We start from the raw sequence: 24,423 nt of genomic DNA, 5'->3' as shown, positions 1-24,423 counted from the left end.
GTGGAGAGTTTAACTGGGGTTGGGAAGACCTCTGTACTTAGAACTCTTTTAACTAGCTGAGTCCCTGCTTTTTTATATTCTTTATAAGTCTAGCTCCAAAATTAGAATTGAAAACAAGAATAACAGTCTAAAACAATGAATTATTAGTACTGTTTTAAAAATTCAGTTAAATTCTATACGTTTATTGTGAAAGTTTTAGTTAACTCATTAAAAACTACTTTTTGGATTATCATGATATTGTATAATGTAAACATTTTATAATGCTTGAATCAGGATATTGTATCTACTTCTTGAAACATTTATTATTTCTTTGTGATGAAAATATTCAAAATCCTTTCTTTTTGCTTTATTTAGAAATAGTTATTACCATTATTTATAGTCGCCTTACTATCCAATAGAACACTAGAACTTATTTTTTGTATCTTACTGTAACTTTAAAATGTTAGAACTTTTAAAATGTTAGATTGTTAAATATCGGTATTTATATGGTTATATTTCATGAGTGACCTTCATTAGACTTACTAGTGAACTAACAAGGTACCATCCCCAAATTCATCATAATTCTTTTAATATAGAGTTGCTTACACTTTTAGAGTCGTCTTTAGGATCTTTAGAATTACTACATATGACAAAATTAGATAAGTAACCTTAATAAACCCATTAGTGGTTCTATGGGCTTTTTTGATTTGAGATGTGATCTATTGTCTGGAGCTAATTTGGTCAGTTTTCTCTTGACTTTAAAATTGACTCTATAACCCTAGGATCCTAATCCTTCTACTACTTGTCTGTTTGCTTTCTGCTTTTTTAGAAATTAGGCTTTGCATGCAGTAAACTGATCTTTCTTAAAAACATAACAGACTTCTCATAAAGAATGTGTTTTCCCCCATTTTGTCACCATTAGAGTGCCTGCTAAATTAACACTTCTGTCCATAACATAGGGCATCTGTGCAATTTTTAAATCCTTAAATTTGTTTACTTATTGATTGAGGACTGAGTGACTGTGATGAGCATTGAACTGTGAGCTGTGCCCTCAGCCCTTTTTTACTTCTGAGACAATTTGCTAAGTTGCCTTGCTGAGTAGCTGGGATCACAGGTGTGTTCATCATGCTCAGCAGAAGAAATGAGTCTTTAAGAAGCACTGTTCTTCCTGAAAAGGGGTTCACGTGAGTTGAAAGTGTAGCCTGGGGGTACAGAGTGAGACCCAGTGTCCAAGAAAACAGAACAAAACAAAAAGTAGATTTTGTGAAAGTGTTGACGTACCTTGTGCCTCTTTGCACCCTGTTTGGATGGTGGTGATTTTCAAGTGGAAACTGCACAATTCTTACTGATTCCAGTTAGGAATGGAGATCTGTGACATGTTGAAATGTTTTAGTTAGCACAATGCAAAACTCAGGAAAATTCCTGTATTTCTTTGATAGGTTTTCCTGCTGTTTGTCCCTTTAGAAGAATATTGCTGTGATGAGAAACTTAAATTCCTCAGCCTGTGAGAATTGTTAAGGGACCTGAATTATCAGTGACTGTCAGCCTCTTCCCCCTAAATTTGTTTATAGTTTACAACAGTAACAACCACAACAAAACTGCATCTCAACACAAATAGGTTGTGGTTAATAAATAAGGCAGATATTTTTACTCAGGTCTGTTAAAGAGTTCACATAATAATGTGTTCAAATAATAATAATGTTTGATTTAGAGAAAAGAATAGAAGTTGGTTAGTTTTTTTAAAAAAGTGACTAGATAAATATAATGGAAAAGTGTTTTAAAAGAAATAGGACTGTGTTTATGTTTTCATTAAACAAAGGTACTGTATAAGTACTAACAAAAATTTAGTTATATATGATTTGCAAGGCTTTTTTTCAACATGTTCAAGAGTTTTCTTTAATAGGTACTAATTTTAAATACTTAAGTTTTCTGAGTGATAAGGCCGAGTGATTTGCGTTACAGTTTTCACGAATGTCTAATTTGGTCATCTGCTTTGAGGTCATTAAAGTTCGCTATTAATGCTTTTAAAATATGCATGCAAAATTACTGACCTGTACATTTACTTGAGCCTGGTTAGGACAAACTTCAGCAGAATTATATAAAAAGTTTTCTTTACCATTATAAGTTGTGCATCTTCAAGTGAAATGTTCTGAAATGATTAAGTATTCATATTTTGGATTTTTGGGTTAGGGTGTTCAAGTGGTGAAGTCTTTTAGATATTCCAGATTCTAAAAACTTTTGACGATTTCAGATAAGGGTTCCCTAACTAGTGATTGAGGATCATGAGGAACTCCTTGTGGTAAAATTCAGATTTACATTGAAACAGCTCCTAAACTTACCAGTACAAAAAGACCAGTCATATTTAAATTACCTTTGTGTAGTCAACAGAAATATATTAACATTATATATTTATATATTGTTAGGAGATTTCAGATTTTTCCAGAATAGTCACTTATTAGTATCATGGTCTAACGTTATTTTATTGAGAAGTAATTTTTGATTTTATAACAAAATAAATTTAAGTAAATTGAAGTTTACATACAGAAAATATACATAAACTCTATGTTGATGTGCTTTTACAAAGTGAATGCACCTTCACACTTTTTTAACCCCAACCTAGATCAAGATCCCAACTTCTCAGAAGCCTCTCTGTGTCCAGTACCAGTCAATAATGTCTTCCCAGGAAAGGTAAACTACTCTTCTGACTTAATAACCAGAGTTTGGTTTGTTAAGTTTTATAGAAACATGTAGTGTAGTATGCACTGTTTTGTCTTGATTTCTTTGACACAGCATTGAATTTTTGAGATTTGTTATGTTTGGTTTGTGGCATTGGTTTTAAATTTTTCTCTGTAGATTAGGATTTCATGTATTAGTTTGTTTCTACTTACTGATAGGTGTTTAGATTATGAATCACTTGGCTTTTAATCAGTGATGTTGTGATAATTCTTACATACATTGTGTGTACATATGTACACGTTTCTGTTGAGAGTATCCCTGGAGGAGGGTGTACTGCTTAATCATTGTGAATATGTTAGGAATATGTGTTTTCAAGTAGATTCCAGTTTTTCCTACTTTTTATACCATTTTACATTTCTGCTTCCAGTGTATGAGGATACCAATTATTGTACATTCTGTTTATATGTACTTAGTACTCTCTGGTTTTTAGGTAAAAAATTAGTTGTTCTGGTGGGTTATAGTTTCTCATTGTGTTGATTTTCTTTGATGAATAGTGATGTTAAGTGCCTTTTCTATTGATCTTTTAAAAGGTTTGATTTGAATCTTAGGCTATCTTAAAAATCGGGCTTTTGTGGAGACTTAAAATATTTTTGTTTTTTGAAATATTTTGAGTATGAGTTCTTTCTTGTACATGTGTATTGCTAATACTGTCTTCTACTGTGTAGCTTGCATTTTCACAAATAAAAAGGAATACTTCTTAATGGTAAAAAAATGCACTTTGTTTTCCTGTTTTTTTAAATAAAACTTTAAAAAAATTGAAGTTTACATTCAGAAAAATACTGTATAAGTGAACTCTTCTATGTTGATGTACTTTTACAATGTGAACATAAAGGTGAATGTGCTTAAGTTGGAAGTTGTGATAGTATCTTCTTGTCATCTTATGGAAGCTTTACTTTTAAAAAATTTTATGTGCAGGTCTCAAATATACTTTTCTTTCCCTCTTTGCTTTGGCCTGTGATGGATATTAATTTGATTTTGATTTTAGCAGAAATAGTCATAGAAAATCCATTGATTTGGTTTACTCATAAGAAAGTGTTTTTATTTTATTTTTATGTGTGGTATTACAGTTTCTAGAATGGTAACATTTTCTGCTAGCTAAGATAGGTACTTATGGTGATTCTTTGAAAGGAAGTTTTAAACAACTTTATTTCACAACTCTTAAGAGAGGCAGGTTATTTTTATTTTTCATAATGTGTTATATTCTCCCTTGCTGGTTTGGCTTTGAAGTTATAATGCTGGTTTAAAAACATGGAGTGGTGTAGTCATATGCAGCTACTTTAAGCAGATGACTTAGGCATTATAAGGCATACAGTGATTAGAAAAAAGTATATTTCTGTTCAGGTCTACAGTAAAATTAGCATATATGTTGATTTTTTTTTTTTTTTTTTTTTTGTCTTTTTTCCTTTTTATCGGTACCGGGGATCGAACTCACAACCACCTGCTTGCATGGCAGGCATTTATGCCGCTGAGCTAAATCCCCAGCCCCTTATATGTTGAATTTGAAATATTACACTTAACCCTCATATTAAGCAGAATTCTTAGGTAGATTTTACAGGGTAGGAACAACTTTGAAGTTGAAAAACCGTTTCTTTCTTTGTTTTTTTATTTAGGGAGTCTCAGCAGTCAGCCAGATTCTTAAAAAGCTATCTAAATAGTTGGTAAGTACTTGATCTCCTTGTTAAATACTTTGCATGTTACTTAAATTTACACGTGCTATGTGAATGACATTTACAATAGCCAATCTAAATTACAATTATAAATTATATTGCATTTAATGTTTTCTTGAGTACTGATTAAATTTTTTCTCCTTGTACATATTTTGATCCCTTTTGAATTTTTCTACACATTTTGTCCAGAAAATTCTTTGGCTGTGCAGTCTGCAGTCTTAAGTTCAAAGGAGGTATTAACGTTAGTGGTAGAAATGGTAAAACTTTATGTATGAATCAGGGTTTTTCTACTTGAGTTTTTGTAGTAGTTCTCTGTTCATTGCCAGAACATGTACAAAGTTCTTTTCTTGTCATCCATTGCTGGCCTCCTCCCTGTCTCAGGCGCTGTTTGCTACAGCATGCCAGCCATTATTGTGGTCAGACCCTGTGCTCTTTTCTATCTAGAGTGCCCTAACTTCTTTGTTCAGAGATTAAAATGTGAAGAGTTTTATAGACATCTACAGTTAAGAATTTCAAAAACTTATAAATTCATTGGATAAAGCTTTTATTTAGTTTTGCATAACAAAACTTAATCTTAATCTCAGATTGTGGTTTACTTCAACTATGTACTATTTTAGATTAACATTTACATACTATAGCATAATAGTTGTGTTTTTTCTTTTTTGTCTTTTTGTCTTTTTGAGGCAGGGTTTCACAGTGCAGTTCAGGCTGGCACTTTGTAGCCCAAACTGGCCTTGAACTCACAGCACTTCTGCCTCAGCCTCCTAAGTGCTGGGATTATAGGCCTGTGCCACCATACCCTGCCAAGCATGATAGATTTTGAAGTGATTAAAAATATATTTCAAAAGCAGGAAGGTGCTGAGATGTTGGATAATCAAGTATCATAATAGAGTTTGTGACGGTTTTTAATGTAGTCAAAAAAGATTTCTTGAGTTCAGTCCCCGGTACCAAACAAACAAAACAAAAAAAAAAGATTTCTGCGATAAATATATTTGATTAGCTAAAGAAGATCATGTAGCTATATGAGGAAATACTGAAAAGTACTGATTTCTCTTAGTGCACTTTTTAATGAGTTTGAAGCAAAAAATATTCAATGATATTTCTAAGATTGTAGTAATCATAGTATATATTTAAATACTCAGAAATTATACTAATCTTTTTGCCATATACTTATAATAAATTAACATTTTAAGGAGGAAATGATATTTGTAAAGATCTCTTAATCATATTTCTACTGCAGTCCAATGTGGTCACTGATGTCTGGATATAGGGTGAGTAGAGAAGAGTAACTTACTGTCATTTTTTTTTTTTGTTGATTCATATATTCAAGTTAATAAGCCAATGGGGATTCCATCTTTACAGATTTATTTTACTGATAGTTCTATTGAGATATAGTTTATACACCGAAAACACCTTTCAGTATTCTGTTGTATGTAAGTATATTCGGGTTTGTGGAGTCAGGACTGCTGTTTAATGCCTTCTTGGACCCCTGGCTTCACTTGCCTCTCAGCCCAGGCAGCACTGATGGACTTCTGGTTGTGTGGATTGCCTACTCTGTGCATTTTGTAAAGGTGGCCTTTGTGTCTTATGTCTTTCACTTCACACAGTATTTTCAAGTTGCAGAATAGTTACCAGTATTTCATTCAGTTTTATGACAGAATGATACTGTATTGTATACCACATTTTGTTTATCCATTCCTGTGGATTGTGTCCACTTTTTTGGGTATATTTTGGCCATTAGGAATGCTTTTGTAATGAAAACTGTTATGTAAGTTTTTATATAGACATATTTTCACCACTTTAGTGTGCTTGGTTGGGGTTGAATTGGTAGTCAGGTAGTCATTTTTGTATGTGTAATTCTTTGAGGAACTGTCAAACTGGCTATTCCAGAATTACATACAGTCCCACCATTAATTGTTTGAAGTGGTATATGTAATTGTGGTTTTGATTTTCATTTCTCTAATGACTAATGATAAGCATCTTTCCCTGTGCTTATTCATCATTTGTTTTTTGTGAATATGTCTTTTGTCCAGTATTAAAGCTGAACTGTCTTTTTAATCTTGAATTCTAAGCATTCTTTATGTAGTCTATATACTAGACCCTTATTAGAGTCATGATTTGCAAATATTTTCTCCTGTTTTGTGGATTGTCTCTACTTTCTTGCTGGTGTCCTTTGAGGCCCCAAAGTTTTAAGTTTAGATGAAGTTTGTTTTGTCTGGTTTTTCTTTTGTTGCTTGTGCTTTTGTGCCATACTGTACATTTATTTTAAATAAATATTCATTGATAATCTCAGCCTATGACAAGGTTTTTAATTATCATAGGACTATAAAAAGCATTGTATTTCTTATGTTTGACAGTTAAAGCCCATAGGAAGCAATTATTTTGTACTTGTGCTTCAATTCCTCAGCTAATTGTTTCTAGCAAAACCTTATGCTTGATCCCATGTATTACAATGAAAAAACTATTTGTGTGTGAGTTGTGTATTGATACTAGTCTTTCTAATTTATGTTTAGTTTTTTGAAGAGGGGAGGGACTATTTTTAAGTTTAGTTTATCATGTCAATTATTGTGTATTGTCTTCATACACATTGCCTTTTTATTTTTGTTTATTATTGTTTGTTTATTTACTTTTTGGTCTTTTGGAGACAGGTTTTCACCATGTAATTCAGGTTGGATTTGAATTTACTTTGTCATCAGACTGGCCTCAAACTCATAGAGATCTTCTTGCCTCAGCCTCCTGGGTGCCAAGATTACAGGCATGGGCCAGTGTTCCTGGCACTGTTGCCTTTTTAAAGCATATGTGTAGATAAAAATATTTTGATATTTTATAATCTTACAAATAAGTAAGCATTTCCTCTCCTTTATTGAGTACATCTTCTTAATTCATTATGACCAGTTTAGTTCCTTATTCTGATTAAGTACATGACTTTGCTTTTGAAAGAGAACTGAGTCACATGGAATTTGTGTTTAATTCTTTTCTGAGTATACTTCTTAACTCTCGTGGGGCGAGCATGGTCAGAAGCTGACTTTGGGTTTCAGAGAGCAGAACATGGGGCTGACAGAAGAGTCACAGTGCAGGAGAGAAACCCGAACGTGGAGGATGTGAGTGGCTAGGAAGAGGCAGCTAGGACGTGAAGGAGCGAAGCACGGCCACTTGTTGCACCCTGCAGGAGAGACATGGTTTGCAGTGTGAGTCTAGGTAGGGTTATTAGAACCACACTCAAATCAAAAGCAGGAGGCCCTTTGAATGAGGATAACCAAACCTAGGGTTGCAATGTTATTTACAATGTCTTTTTCTAACAAATTACTAGATTTGTAAAGAAAATGGGAATATGACTCAATTTAAGATAAAGAAAAATTAATCAATAGAAACTAACCTTGAGTAGTAACAGCTACTTGATTTATCAAAGATCTTAAAATAACTATATATAATCAGAAGAATTTCTAAGGAATCTTATGCTGAAAAAATCACATAAAAATAGCCTTAATAAACAAAAGGGGATCTCAGCAAAGATCTTGCAGAGGAGAATTTTAGACTGAGAAAATCAGTATCTGTAATAAAAGTTAATTAGATAAGCAAAACAGCTTTTTGGAGGTGACAGAATAGTCAGTTAACTTAAAAATAGATTAAGAAAAAAATGTCAGAGGAGAGATGAACAGTGTGCTCCAGAGGAAAGAGAACGGTGTATTTGGAGTCTGAAGTAGAAGGAGCCCTCATAGATACAAAAGCTTACCTGAGTTCTGTCTGGTAGTTTTGGGAATCTATTTTTGTCTTCCCATGAGATAGTATCAGTCATTTGTGTATAAATTTGCTGTTTTATTCTGTACTTGCACAAAATAGTTCTAATGTGATAGTTTTATTTTTATATAAGTTAAATTTATATTTTAATAAAAATACCAATATTTGAACAAAAACTTGGAGGACTATACTTATGGAGATATTACTACCAAAGACTTTGTAGCTTCCTTTTGATTTTGGATCTGTTAGATAGTAATTTGCTTTAAAAGTTTAGAATTGAATTTGTAACTAAAATGGTTATTTAGCAAAGATTTGTTTTACTTAGATATGCATATTTAGTGAAGAACATTATTTAGAATGTAGAAGTGCATTATCAGAATAATTTTATGTGATAACTTTTGTTGATAGGTTATATTTATTAGGGAATGCAGCTCACAAATATCTGGCATTACTTTTTACCTTATTCTCCTAAATCCTTTTATCTTTAGCTTTTTGTTTGTGTGCTTTTTGAGGGAGATATGGTGAAAGAATTAATCATTACAGTGTTTAATCACTATATTGAAATCCAGCGCTGAGAAAACCTTAATGCTATTTAGTATGGATTTCCTAAATATTATACTTCCCTCTTCTGTCTTTTTGTAGCTATTACACCATATTAACATTTTTAGTTTCATTTCAACAAATGTTAAAAATCAACGTTTCGGAAGTTCAGATTTGTATGTCTGCTAATTATATCACTAGTACTTTTGTTGAGGTTGGAATTTGGAAGAATCTCATCAAAATATACTTGTAAGAAATATAGGAAATTAGTAAGTTAGTAAAGTGAAAGAAGAACACAGACAGTTGCAGAATATAGGACACCTTAGGGGGTTTTTCTACATCAGTAGCATGAAGGGAAAAAAAGCCTAGGGAGTTGCTCTCAAGTAAAAGAGAGATGAGAAGCCTAGTGGGCATACAGAGAGTTGTTCTACGTTGGCTTTTTAGCGCAAGTTAGAAAGGACAATTTAGGCACAGTCTGGGAAATTAGAATTTTAGCTGTTACTAATTAGTATCACAGAAATATTGTTAGTATGAATCTGTGTAGAGATTTTTGTGAGTCCAAAGGGCACTGGCCAGATTTCTTAATGATACATAACACTGTATCTGGGCAAGGAATATATTGACATAACATTAAAAAAAAGAATAAACAGTGTCTACAACAATATTGCAGTATGTGGTAGACGCTTAATAAATATTTCAGTGGTTGAATGGACGGATGAAAGGGAGTCAAAGCGCTGTAAGCCTGAGGACACAAGGTTCAGCCAAAGACAAAACCAAGAAGAACTCTGAAAGTTATCCTGTGGGGCTACAGGGGAAACATGAGCAATATATCAGACCTCAGGAGGACAGCAGTCATCTCCTCTGTTTCTGATCATAAAGCGTTAGATTCTCAGCAGCCAGAATTACTATCAAGTAATTACGTTTTTGGTTGTTTTTCATACATATTGTGTGTAGGATGCTACACGCCTCGTAGTTGGGGGTATCTGTGTGTACACTATGATAGGGAGGTTGAAAGTATAGTATAGTATATAGTGTAAAGTATACTATATAGTATAGTATTATTATAAAAATAATTTTGGTTTCAGAGATTCCGTGTAAGAATCTCAGGAACTCCCAGAGTCCACATTTGGAGAACTGATACTGTATGTGACAATATATAGTGTTTTTAAATGAAGGAATAATTTTTAAAAATGTAATAGTGTCACATAAATTTTTACTTAACGTATTTGTTCTTGAGGTTGGCATTGGATTTTGCTTACTTAAATGCAAATAAATTTGGGCATTGGGGAAGATGCAAGCTGTGTTTGTAGATGCCCTGCATGGTCACCTTGTTCTGTGAAGAAGTGAAAATTCAGTATAAATAGATTGTGTAACTTAAAAGTTTTGACACAGTTACTTGCAGCCAAAGCAGTTTTAAAACATAGTTAAGTTGACTGAAGAAGCAGCTGTGATGCTTGATTGGTGGGTACATACTAGTGTTTCCTCTACTCTGTAAACATGTCTATAGTTAGAGAAGGTTAAACATTCAGTGCTTTTTTTCCCTAAGCAATACTATGTTTTGTTTTGTTTTCAGATAATTTAAAGATGTTTGTCTTTGTGGTTTCCATGTATACACAGCCTAAGAATCAGTAGTAACCTTAAATTAGCTGACATGGAAGGAAAATGATAAATAATGAAATAGCCATTATTATTTGCATTCTGTTTTAGTTAGAACTAATGTAAAAGCCGGATGTTGGTGAAGGAGATGAGGACGACGCACTGAAAATCATTTCAAAAGCATTCTTTTCTTTTGGGTCTTCCATTTTTTGGCTTTGTTTAGAAACAACAGTGATGCTGAGGAGCTAGTAAAATAACTTGCTTTCCTAAAGAGCAGTATGCGGTTGGCAAGGATTTTAATTAATACTTGTCTAATATATTAGACACAGTGATTGATATGTATAAGCTGTTGTTAATTATAAAATTTACATTGTGAATAAGTTATATTGTGGCGATAAAAAATTGTGTCAGATTTTAATGCCTGTTTTTTTTATTAATTTTTTCATTGCCTCTCTTAGCATCTGTGTTTGTTACATTAGCTAGGAGTGCATCAGCAGCAATAAGACCTTTTTCCGTTAACATGTCTGACATGCATTTGAAAATGTGATTGAATAGAATAATAGATAGGTTTAAGAAATCATACAAGAAACCTAAATTGATAGTAGCTTATATTTTCCCCAGAATGTGCTCTTTTCATGAGCAGCTCGTGTAGTACAGCACAGGGAAGGCAGTAATACCAGCTATTGCGTCTGCAGATGAGGATTTTAAATTCTCTGCAGCAGACAGTACCTCCAGCAGGCGAGTACAAGGTTACTGCATTATTTTGCTTGTTTGTTTCCATAGTCTTTCTCTACAAAAGGTTTTTTTTTTTTTTTTAATTGAGTGTGAAGTGCATGCCTGTTTCTAGATGTTCTGGAAGAATTGATTTGAGTGTACGTGAATATCAAAAGGGCAGTGGAAGGTGAAGGCAGAAGCAATGCTGCTTCTTAGCTTTAAACCAGGGAAGAAATTGAGCATAAGGCATACATTAGTAAGGAACTTCTCAATGCCACAGAAAATAGAAAATTTTAAAAATATGCATTTTAGTTGACAATGTTTTATTATATTTAGTTTCTAGATAGTCTTCTCCCCATGAAAAAGGGTGTTGTAAGGGATGGTTGGCTTCATTGCTCTATGAATATTCATTAATTTACAGTTATTTGAATTATGATTATTTGAGTGGCTATAAAGTATTTGTATTAATATGACCCTCTTTTGTTTTGAAAATTATAAAATGGATTATAATTACATGGTGCATAATTATCTGTCTTATTGGGAAAGCTAGAATGGTTCAGTATAAAAAATATACTAGAGAGTGGCTAAGATACTATTTTTCTTTAGAGTGATTTGTGAGTTTTTAAAAAACAGTGAAATACAGATGAACAGGTGTGAGATTCAGTATCAAGACAGATTTTTGATGACTTTTTACTTATTTTTAATATCTATTTATATAGCTGCATATCCTTTTCTCATTTAAACTCTTTTTTATCATTTATAATAGCAAGAGCTTCTCAGGTTATTTTACTGTTTCAGTCATCATCTGTACTGATATTTTCATGGTTATAGATTTCATTGCTCATTATTTTTCTGGTACTAAGTACAGTATTCAGAGTGAATTTTACTTTGCGTATCTTACCCATCTACCCTTCTGCCCTCTCCCACCAGCCCTCTAAGATTCATGTTAGCTACAGAGCTACTTAGACCTGTCTGTTTCTTGTTCAAATTTAGATTAAAGAATGCAACAGAAAATAATTCTGTAAATTACTTTATAGTATAAAAGTAAAATCAGTTGATTATTCTTACTGTGAGTACTTGGCAGGCTTCTTGAATTGTAGAGTCATAGAAGGTCAGCAGTTCTGATTGGTAAGTTAAAGAATCCGTCCAGTAATTTGCTTTCTGTTGTTTCTCAGAGCAACGCTGCAGCAGCTCTTTTCCAGATATTGAGCGGTTCTTGAACGGTGTATGTGGGGACAGCCAGGGGTGGGGCTCACTCCTGTTGGTTGTTGAAGTAATGTGCATTTACAGAGGGAACAGGTTGGATAGGCTGAGCCCAAGGAGTAGGCAAACAGATCTAAACTGATGGGAGACAGAAAGAGTGGTTAGTATAATATTGGGGTGTTTTGATCTTGAGTTTGCTGCTTTGTTAAGTACTTGGGCTTTAATATAAAACAGTTTCAAATATTAAAGCATCTTACCTTCCTTCTAAAGAGTAGCTAGGAGACTTCTGTCTTTAATATCCAGGGGTTTTTTTGATAAGTTTGTGGCTGCTATCTTCTGTAAGGAAGCTGTTGTTTTATTCCTTTTTAGCAGTGTTTTTCAGCCAGAGAGCTGCAGAATGAGGCAGTTAGCCAGTTCTCAGTATATATGGGACATTACCAGTTCTGACTTTTTAAGTTAAAAGTTCCCATCTAATGAGCAAGCCAATGTGTGGCTGTGTCTGCAACATTATTTCTTCTTTAATGAAGAGGTTGAGCCGTTCGACCTGCTGCTCCGATCTGTTCTCTTGTAGCCATACGTCAGACCAGTTGCAGAGATTATCCATCGAATGTCCCAGACAACCAAAGGTAAATACATAGATTTATTTCACATAAAAATATACAATTAAAATGGCTGCATTATAAGTAGGGCCAAATGATTAAAAATAAAAGACCAATTAAAGATGTTCTTCGCAGTTTTCTTGACCTTGCAGTAGCTATCCAATATCATTTTGTCATCATCAGATTGTGTAGCAATGGAAATGCACTGCAGTAATTGATTTTGTAATGGGATCAGGTGATTTACTAGCGGCACTGACAGCCACTTGCTTGCTTGATCTGAGCTGTGGAGCACTCTAATGGGTGTTGTGATTGTAGTGTGGAGTTGATGTGAGACTGCTGGTCACTTAAAGCAGCAGCAGCGTAATTTTAAAAATTATAGCAGTAAGTTTTTCTTTTCTGTTTTCTTTGCTTTAAGTTTGGAGAGGCCTCAGTAATACTATCATTAATTTGAATTTCACGTGAAATTTTCACATGAAATTTTAGAGATTGTGTATTTTTCAATTCATGAATTTGTAAGAAGTTCATTGGTATAACCAGTCTTGAATATAATAAAATACAGGCTCTCTGCTGTCTGTTCCTAGCTCAGCATCAACATATGCGGGTACTGATCATGACAGCACATGTCTAAAGTACAAGAATCTATTTTATCCTAGAGGTAGACTGTTCTCAACATTTTGAAATTTCAATCAATTTCAAACTCTAGCTACAATTATAGTGGATTATGGTGAATTCATCTAGTGAATTATGCTAGAAAATTTTGTTATTTTCTCTTTGTCTTTTGCTTTAATGTATAGACATGGCAACATTTAGGAAATCTGAGTTGTGTCATTATTTAGGAAATGTTGATGAAAATATTAATAGCCATTTTAAAGTAATGTTTTAAGGACATAGCAAAATAAAACTTGATTTCCAGAATTATTTAAAATCTACGATTGTAAATTTTCAAAGTAATTGCATTTTAATCATATTTTTGTTTTCATCTCCTATAATTTTTTTAACGTATTACTAATTACATATACAGAAGTCTTAAGACTGGTGAAGGCTTTGTAATAGAAGTACAGTTGCAAAAGGAAGTGAGATCAGGTGCTAAGACCTTGCCTACAGTAAACTTCTACTTGGTGCTTTGCGTTACAAAATAAACTAATCTCTCTTCTCCTTTCTTTCCTGCACCACTTTCCCTGTCCTCCTTCTTTCTTTTCTTCTCCTGGTCTGTGTTACAGTGTGCTGTAGAACTTGGCACATGTAAATACTGAATTCACTTATCATTCCTTTTTATTTCTTGCTATGAGACACTTTCTCTCAACTGCTTCTAAAATCATTTATAATAGTTAAAATCAGTAATTTACAATAGCAGGAAAACAACATTGCCATTGGAGATGGTATCTGATAGAACTGATAAAACTGAAAAAGATAAGAGGTATAAAATATAAGTAACCTTTATTTTGGGAATGTGGGGAGAGACACCCCCAACCCCCCGGGGCGTGGCATCTCCACCCTGGGGCCGGCGATCTCTCCCTTGAACATGTGGAGTGAGGCACATAAGTAGCCTCGGCCTGGGGTGGAACCCAAGGGGCATTAGGGATGCACAGGTAGCCCATTGGCACACGTTTGGCGCCAGGGGCAGGTTTCTAAGGGTGGAGGTATAGGGTTGTAGGTAAATCTCTAGGGGCGGGGGAGGCAGGAGCTCCCTAATTCCGGCTGAGGCTTTTTTTGGCTAGTGTCCAGTCTGGGCCAGCAACCCTTTCAGTATCCAGCCACTATGTGTAGAAATTGTTACACTCAGGTGACCTTATATGCTTGAGGCCTTTGGTCGTCTTGAAAGATGGAAGTATTACTCTTGTCACTCTGTGTTTGTACTTTTTCCTGAATTCAGATATTGAAAAAATTAATTGTAGAAAATTATAATTTAAAACTAGAATTTGTAATCTTTTATTATTCAATAGGAAAGTTTGTCGATGCCCACCCTAACCTTTTCTGTGAACATAAATGATGTGAGTGTGAGGATGCTAGTATCTTTGAAATTTGGTTAAGGATGTGTTAAAAATGTTAAGTGATGAACTACTAGGATATTAATCATGGATATACATTTCACTGAAATGATGTACAGTAAGCTTTTGCATTTCTGTCCCTCTCCCTCTCTTCCTCTCTGTCTCTCCTTTCCCCCTCCCTTTTACAGTGGACTGAGCAAATAGAAAGACAGGAATTGAATGCTATGTCTTGACTATGTCATAAAATATAAGATACTAAGATTGTTTTGTAATTAATATTTCATGCAAAATAAATAGTGTTCTTTATGAAGTTTTAGTACCAGTGGAGCTGCCTTTTCTAAAGAGTCCTGGATCAAACATTTAAAGACTTGTATTTAATCAGATGACAGAAAATTACAAAGTATTTTAGAGGCGAGGTATGGAATAGAAGAAGCTGTTGGAGGGTAAGGTTGTTAAACTAATGATGGATTGGGAGTAATGGTGAGACCTACTTGAGAAGCTACTTGAGAGAAGAGGTGAATTTACAAAAAGCTAGAGGTTTGCTTTTGCCAGGAGTCCTAGGAATCTACATTTCTACAACTTTTGTCTCCCAAGAGATCTTTAATCCCACTAAGGTTTGAGAACCACCGCGTTAGGTGGTAATGGAAGTGGGTGTAATATCTGGAGGGAAGTGCATGGAATGAGTAAGGAGAAATAAGTTACTTTAAAACCACAGCAAGCAGTGATGAGTAGGGAAAGGCCTTTGAGAAGGAAGAGGAGAGTTCTTTAAATGCTAATCTACATACACAGAATGGGTAGTGGGAAACAGTAGGAAACAAAAATGTGAGCTGACAGGGAGCACATTCTCCTCTCTCTCTCTCTCTCTCTCTCTCTCTCTCTCTCTCTCTCTCTCCCTCTCTCCCCCTCCCCCCCTCTCCTTTCCTTTCCTTTCCTTTCCTTTCCTTTTTCCTTTCCTTCCGTCCTCTCCCCATCTTCCTCCCTCCCTCTTTCATATGTTTGTGTGTTCATTTGTTTGCTCCTTCGTTCATTCTTGATAAGTTCTCCTCATTATGTAGTTTAATCTGGCCTTGAACTCACTATGTACCCCAGGCTGGCCTTGAACTTGCAGGAATCTTCCTGCCACAGCCTCCTCAGTGCTAGGATTACAGGCATGTATCATCATGACCCCCTGCCTTCAGAGTTTCTGACTTTTTGTTAATCCCCAAATCAGAATTTGATTTAGATTGTTCTGTTAATGAGCTTGAATTGGCAGAGTAGTGAGCTTGAATAGGTATGAATGAAGGTCCAAATGGCTTTCTATATAAAGCAGATTTGATGAGATATGGGACAGGAGTGTGGGATGGGGAATACTTAGATTTCATCTGTTTACTAGATGAGTATACTTGTTCAGAGTACTGTTTTATCTTTTTCTGTGAGTTCATGTATTCTGTTTTTTTGAAGTGGTAGGCAGGCTCTACTGGTATTACTTAACTTAATGATTGTTATTTCAGGTGCTTCTGTTTTAGAGCACCATAAAAAGTACTTAACATACGATACTGTAAAACAAAGTTTTGGGTACAAAACTTAATAACTTTAATTTTTAATGACTTGTCTTACCAAGTTAAATTTGATATGGTTTGACATCTTAAAGTTTTAGAATCATCTTAGACACATTAACAACAGTTTTAAATGCTGAAGTCAATTTACATTGTTCAGCTTAGTAAAGAAACGTTCTGTGGGATCAGAGTAATTCTACTTTCTCCTTAACTTAAGGTTTTTATAAAATAATTTCAAGTGTTCTTGTTATAAACTAAAAAGATAGCTCTTGGGAGGAAAACCTGTATCATTTGAATTGTGTGTGTCATCATCTTTGTGACATTATTATAAAAACTCAAAGCAGTGAACTCATGAATTCAGGGCTGGTTGTAACTCAAGTTAGTTATAAGTCAAGACTACTTTTCCTATAAGAAATGATAGAAATACCCATAATGCATTCAGAACCTACCAAAGTATCTAATGTGTGTAATTTACAGAAATGTCAATAATTTTTCTAGTATATTTACCAAAAAGTTATGCCTAGTTCACCGGAAACAACAATTTCCTACTGTCCTCACCATTGGAGTTGTCATCATTGGCTTGCAGGTGGATGGTTGTTGGAAGGAGCATTTCCTTCCATGAGAACAGCAGTAATCTGCCCCTCTGGGCTTCTTTCTCTCTGAGAGAGATCTGTTTCTGGCTCACAGGGTCTCAACCTTTTCAGAACTAAAAACTGGTCTAAGGTTATTTGTTTCTGTCTTTCTTTAACACTGTTCTTTTCAGTTGTGTTGCTTTCTTTCCTTTCCTTCCTTCTTTAGCTTCTTTCCTTGCTTTTTTGGATCCATTTTGATAGCACTAATTGGAGCAATTACATAAAGCACTGACTGAAATCATGTCCTCAAACACATGCCTCTGGGCTTAGACATACCTACATACTCCTTCCTGGCATAATGAGTCCTTGTTTACAGCTGCACTAGTGGCAGGCTTTGGTCCTAAATTCAACCTAAAATCCCTGTCATAACCCAATTTGCCTGTGTGTGAGGCCAGTCATAACTTGAGGTTCCACTGTATTATTTATAAAAATTAAGAGTACACACCAGAATTTAATTTTTAAGTAAGTAGTCACATATTCTAATTCTGTTATTACCACCTGATTGTGGAAAATAATTCAGATAACACTGGCCCTGTTGTCCATGAAGCTGTAGTGAAGTTCTCATTAGTCTGAGAGTTCTTATTTGTAATATTTTTAAACTATGTCCTTTTAAATGATAAAATAGAACAAAGATACATTATAAAAATGTATACCTTAGTATGTCTATTAAAGTAATAGTTTCTTATAACCCCACCCACACTATAGAGATTTACCAGCTATTTCAGATACTCCTCCAAATGCTCTGGTTCATAGTCCCTTGGCTTCCTGTAAGTAACTCCAAGTTACTCTTTCAGTAATTACTTTCTATGCTTATGATTTTATCAGCTAAGTTAGCCCTGCTGAATACTGATAGTACTGATGGTCCTTCCTGCCTCTCTGCCTGCCTTCTGTTTTTCCTTTCTTCTCTTTCTACCTGCTCTTCTCCTCTTCTTTTTTCCCTTCCTCTCCTTTTTTTTTTTTTTTTTTTTTTGAGAAAGGGTGTCTTACAGTTTATGTCTGGATGCAGTCTTGGGTGGCAGGCTTTTCCAGAGGTAGCTGCATTGTGACTGATTCATAGTGTAATGCTAGAATTAGGGGTGCTGGAATTAAGGGAAAGTGATTGTCAGATCATTCCACTGATTGGATTGGCACCACTCTAATCCCTGTAGACTGGATATAATATAATTTGGTACCAGACAAGTGGGGTTGTGACTGTAACTCTCCTTGACTATGTGGTTTAGGAGTCTTTGGGAATGGCTTGTGGGAAGAGATTGGAAAAGTTTGGAGATGTTGGTTGAAAAAGTAGAGCTAGAATGCTGTAGGCTGTTATGTATAAGATATTTTGGTCAGAGCTCAGAAGACCAGAAGGCTGATTGAATCCCTAAAGGTAAAGACCAGGCTTGAGAGGTTTCTACTGGAAAACTTCATGGCTGTTGAACTCCAGAGAGTGTGTGTTATGACTTGGCAGAAAATTTGTCTGCATTTTGTTCATGTCAAGAGACTTTGCCTGAGACTGGGATTAAGAGCAGTAGGCTAATTAATCTGGCAGAAGAAATTTCCAAGCAGTCAAATTTTGAGGCAGTGGCATGGTTACTGTAGGAGGCTTTTAGTCAGATCTATGCTGTGAATCATGAGCAAAGAGGCCAGTGGAATGATTTGAAACATTTTGAGTCTGGTGAGAAAACAAGCTTCAGTAAAGCTGTGGACTGCAAATAAAATAGAGCAGAGGAGATTTTGATTGCTGGGAGGGAACAGGAGAATAGAAAAGATGGCCTGAAGGCATCACAAGAAGCCACAAGCCTTCACCCTTTACAGCCTCAAAACTACAAAAGTAAAAGATTTTGCTCTGAGAAGAAAGCCAGAGAGCATCATGTTCCAGAGTGATGGTGGCGTAGAAAATTTGTCCCTCAGAATTGGATTCAGAGTGCCCAATGACCCAGTTACTTAATCCCTATGGCTGAGAGGAAATAAAGAGCCTGGCTCACCAGCTGACAGCAGACCTTTGCATCATCCCCATGGTGCTGGTTTTAGATACATACAGAATGCAAGAATTGTGGAGTCAGGAAGATTTCCACCCAGATTTCAGAAGGCCTTGGAGGCTGAGCAGTGTGGCCCTAGGAGGGTTAAGCCAGAGATGCAACAGAGACCCCAGAAGTTTGGAAAAGCCAGGAACATGGATCATCTAAGGAAACCTGTTAGCAAGAGGGGAGCACAGTGGGAGAGAGAGAGAAACCTTGGGAGCTGTTATCTTTGCAAGGGTGGTAGGAGTGTTGGTCACCTAAATCCTTTGGAACTCATAACTTGCCACAGATTGTCTCATGTTGCACTTAGAACTATAGGACTTAATGTTTGCCCGGCTGGATTTTGGGCTTACTTTGGTCCCATTCCTTTGTATCTTCTTGTTTGTAACTTTTGGAATGGAAATGTCTATCTTGTGCCATGGAATGTTGGAAGTGTTTAACTTTCTTTCATTTATACAGGAACTCACAGCCAAGAGCTTGCCTTAAATCGCAGAGGAGACTTGGGACTTGGACTTTTCAGCAATGTAGAATTTGTTAGAACCTTGGCACCTCTTTGAAATGGGATAAATGCCTTTGCAAAGGAGATGTGCGTGAATCTTTGGGGGACTAAGGGCAGAATGTTATGGTTTGTGTCTAGATGTGCTGCCGATGCTTTATGCAGTCAAGGGGGCAGGCTTTTTGCAATAACTGAATGTAGAGGTTGTTACTGATCCATAGTGCAGTGCTGGGATTAAGGGTGCAACAGTAAGGGTAAGATAAAAGAGGAAGAAAGAGGCTTGCTTCACCCTTTTGCTCTTGTTGATTTTGCTGTTTTCCATCACCATGAAGTGTTGCCCCTCTGCCTTGTGACATCTTGCCTTGGAGCCAGCAATGTGGACTGGAATTTCTACAAACAGTGAACTAAATAGAACCTTTCCCCCTTCAACTTTGGATGTCAAGTATTATGTCTCAGCAACAAGAAAAGTAACCAAGACAGGGTCTCATGGTGTAGTCCAGGCTGACCTTAAATTTGTACTCTTCCTGTCTCAGCCTCCAGTGTAATGGGATTATAGGAATTGCCACCACATCCTGTTGATGTTTAATCTTGACCATTTTTAAAAGTTGTTACTTCTTTTATGTCTCTTCACATCTATAGATTTAGTTTTCTTCACTTTCTTTGGTAAAAACTTATGCCTGACCTGTCTTTCTAGGTTTCTATAGTCTAGATTTGTCTTAATGTACACTTAGAATGCAGCACTTTAACTTATGCAGTTCATCTGTCCTCTTTATTTCTGCTGAATTGGCATTTGGTTCTGAAGGTTTTACTTAGGCTTAGCTTTTCATTTTTGTCTAGAATGATGTGTTATTTTCCTAGGAGTCACTTATCTAGTTTTTCTCCATTTGTGATATTAGCAGTTGTTGATCCTCAGTGCCTCCATCCATTTGTGTTGCAAAGTGATGGTGTTCTAATTCTCTCATTTAAAAAAATTGATTAACAGAGATAATTTTATAGAGAATACAATCCCTTCTTTACCTTGATTCCTGAGTAATGTACTTTAGAAAAGGTGGCCAGGCTGTATTAGTGTAGTGTGTATTAGTTGAGCTACTAAACTAGAGCTGAAAGCTGAAAACCTACATGTTTTCAGTGTTGATTAACTATAATTTCTAATAGACTGCTGAAATAAAGTGTCAAGAGAATGAATTTTTAAAAATAACATATAACAGTGGATATCATACTTCATTTTGACATTCAAATATCCATCAGGGCGTAAACTATGTATTTTTACACAGTAGAAAATTATACAGCACTGAGAATGAAAATTAAGCAATTACAGATAATAACAGATGAATTTTATAGACATATCACTGAGCAAAAATAAAATAAAATAGCCAGAATAAACAGTATTATTCTATTTGTAAACACTTGAGAAACAAGCAGACGTAATCTCTGGTGTTGAAAGTCTTTGTGGTGGTCACTGTGGTGTGTTGAGGGCAGAGAGAGGTGACAAGAGCCAGGTCCGAGGAATTGCAAGAGGTGGCTCTGGAATAGCAGTCAGGTTCACTTTTTGTTGTTGTTGTTGTTAATCTGAGTGTACTTTTTAAAAAGATGTTATCCTCCAGTAAATAAAAAGAGAACAATTACAATTTCTAGATTTGAAAAAAGAAATACTTTAGAGCTTCTTATTAAAAATGTATGTTGGGATTCAGTGATTGGGCTGAATTTTCTACATTTCAGCTTTCCCCATCACAGTGATTCTGAAAGCATTTCAGGGAGTATTATATGTGAATAAGATGTTTTCAGAGCCTTCTGCTGAATATTTCTAACATATATTTAAAATGACTGAATTATATGTACCAAATATTATTAAACACCTGAATATAGTAGCTCTACAGTCTACAACTCTGTTAATATATGTTTTTATTTAAGAGCATGAGATTCTTAGATCTTTTCACTGTTTTCGTTAAGCAAGACGAACTCTGCTTTCCACTCCTGCCTGCCTTTATAAAGTTCCTAGGGCGTTGACATTTATTCAATAAACAGTGATTGAACTAAGACACTGCTCCAGTTTTTAACAGTCTGCAGGGGTCACTAAACCTTTTAAGATAGCAGTATAGTAAGGAATTTAAGTTTATGTCACAACTCAGTACAAATCACTGCATATCATAAGTTTGTAGCTTCAAAATCTCAAATATTACATCTACTATTGTTCAGGAACTAGAGTATTGAAAGTCAGATAGTTATTAGCAAACTAAAACAACATTATGGACTTCACATGAATGTCATGCACTTTTAAACTTTTTCCTTGAAGTTTGGCTTTGCAGATCATTGGCTGTGGCGTCAGTTGACTATGCTTTGGGGTCTTTTAAAAATGAAGATTCTGATTAAGAAGAAGAGGATGGGAATTGAGATTCTATATTTCTAACAAGTTCACAGGTGATGCCAGCACTGCTGGTTGAGGACCATATTATTGCTGTTTGAAGACCATTATCTTGAATAGTAAGGTTATAGTCTTACCTAGTTACTTCTCACCCTAGTCCTGTGGCTATCTAGCACGTAGATGTGCTGGTGTCAGCTCCCTGATACATTACCTTTGTTGATTGTCAGACATTTATCTTCCTTACCATGACACATGAAGAGTTTCAGGAATTGACTCCTACTAGTCTTGAGCCTCATTTTATTTTTTTATGTTTTTGGTCTTTTTGAGACAGGGTCTCACTATTCAGTTCAGGCTGACTTTGAGTTCACTTTGTAACCCAGACTGGTTTTGAGCTTGCCATGATCCTCCTGCTTCAGCCTCCCAAGTGCTGGGATTAGAAGCATGAGCCACCATGCCTGGCTTGAGCCTCATTTTAATCATGAATTTGATTTCTCCCACTTCCATACCCAAAAATTCGATTTTCAGCCTAGCAAAACCAATGATCTCATGTATGCTAAGTCTTTTTCACTTCTGTGCATTTTCACCCTGCTGCAAGTCGCTGCAGTACATCCTTGTGTAGCTCCAAATTCCACAGGCAGCGAATTTCACTTACAGTGCTGAGGAGGTGGCAATGTTCCCGGCAAGTCGCTGAAGCAGCCTTATTTTTCTTTGAAGCAGATTTGAGTGGAAGCTGAAGCAAGCACAGGAGTGATGCAGTCTGAAGGACAGATGAATAAAAATAGATTGAGAGGTAAAGGAGACAGAATCAAAGGTCAGTGTACATCTGATGTGGGTTCCTGAAAAGTAAAAGCCTGAGGACAAACCAACATTTCAAGAAATAATTATTAAGAATGTCTTAAAACTGTTGAAATATACTGATGATCAGATCTGGAAGGCTTAGTGAACCTCAGTCTGGACAAATAAAAATAAATTCACATTCAGACACAACTTACTGTAACTATAGAACTGGTAAGTTAAAGAAGATATTTGAAAAAGAAGTAGAGGGTAAAGATGATTTTCCTAAAAAATGAACAGTTACGCATTTGCCTGGATTTTGAGTAGTACTAGTGGAAACCAGATGATGGTAGAATAGTAACTCTTCTGTTGAGAGAAAGCTGTGAACCATGTTTTTATACCATGTGATTATCTTTCAAAAAGCTATAGGAGGGAGGTGATAGTTAATGTATTATCGCGAAGAAGATTTGTGTTTGGTTTCCCCTAGAAGATTTGTGTTTGGTTTCCCCCAACAGTTTGAATGACTGATAGACCTCTTAAGTAACTGCCATACCAGAGGCAGCAAATAAGGAGTAACCTTCCTCCTGGAATACCAAGGCCAAAGAATGATAGCACCTGCCTAAGTCACAGAAATCCTTCCTTTGGAAACCAGTTTCCTATTACTATACAACTTCTCAACTTCTTACAATTAAAGTGTATTTTTAAAATATCATGCCATTCATTATAAGCTATAGTTTCTTTTGTCAAAGAATTTCTTGATGTAATAGTAACAAAGAGTTAATTAAAAAATTTTAAGTATTGCCCTCTATTTTAAAGGATAGCCACTTTGAAAAATTAGCTTAAAACTTTAATTTTGTTAACTTTTTTTTGGGGGGGGGTCTTTTTGAGATAGGGTCTCACTATGCAGTTCAGACTGGCCTTGAGCTCACTTTGTAGCCCAAGCTGGTCTCGAACTCGCAATGATCCTGCTGCCTCAGCCTCCCGAGTGCTGGGATTACAGGCGTGAGCCACCATGCCTGGTTTAATTTTGTTAATTTTAAAATTAGCTTAAAATAGAAATCTGGAAAGAAATAGTGAAAATAGTTTTTGGTTCTTCCCTAACCTTTGCCTACGAAAAGTATAGTAAAGACACCAAAACCAAAACCTCGCCAGCAACATTTATATTATACAGATATTTATTCTCAGGACCCCAAAAGGTAACTGGGCACAGCATGGATACATGGTAGTGGAAGGATCTAAAAATCCCATACCACTTGGCAGGTGAATCTGGTAGATCTTTTGCCCTCTCCATTAATGGACAGACAGACTGAGTCCTCCAAGAGGATCACAGGGCAAGAGTAGTCTTGCCTCTGTGAACCCTAAACTGACCTGTCAGTGCTCTTTTCCAGGAGAGCACCTCACGTAATGAGAAACTGAGAATGGAATGAAAATTGCACAGAATAGGGAAAGAGGAAAGAATGGGCCAGATGAAATTTGGGGAGAACAAACAAGAAATCTCAGAAAGCAAGTTGCCGTGGTTATTTTTGACATTCCACAGTACAACAGGGAACTCTAGAAATAGCAACACCATTTATATTAAGAGACCAACAATATCCAGAGCAAGGACACCTCTTACCTAATGTATGCTGAGACTACACCGGAAGACTTTACTTTGTATTCTACACTTTTACAAGAGCATTCTGTTAAGAGCTCCATAGAATGATTAGGGAGCTGAAAGTCATGCTGTGTGGAAAAAGCTTTAATAAAATAAGGATGGCTATGCATGGAAAAATAAGGTGCATAACATTCAAATTAAATTTTACATGTGTAGCAACCATTTAAACAACATATTTCAAGGAGGAGAATGAGAACAGCACTAAGGATG

The 24,423-nt window shown here is 35.5% G+C and overlaps 1 protein-coding gene across 3 annotated transcripts in view; it reads left to right on the top strand.

The window, feature by feature from the left end:
* Window positions 1-24,423, top strand: part of Fbxw7 (F-box and WD repeat domain containing 7) — a 160,279-nt gene that overhangs the window by 47,419 nt on the left and 88,437 nt on the right. For 2 of the 3 annotated variants that reach the window (XM_023560280.2, XM_003476930.5), the window contains exon 2: window positions 4,326-4,373. The exons of the other annotated variant lie outside the window; for it this stretch is intronic. The gene's annotated coding sequence lies outside the window, so the exon portion shown is untranslated. The remainder of the gene's footprint in view (window positions 1-4,325; window positions 4,374-24,423) is intronic. 3 annotated transcript variants of the gene reach the window in all.

The sequence above is a fragment of the Cavia porcellus genome, unplaced genomic scaffold (assembly GCF_034190915.1).
Source record: "Cavia porcellus strain 051 isolate PalLab524CR breed Dunkin Hartley unplaced genomic scaffold, mCavPor4.1 scaffold_14, whole genome shotgun sequence".
Classification (NCBI taxonomy): Eukaryota; Metazoa; Chordata; class Mammalia; order Rodentia; family Caviidae; genus Cavia; species Cavia porcellus.
Note: the sequence above shows the minus strand (reverse complement) of the source record. Positions and strands in the feature narration are given on the sequence as shown.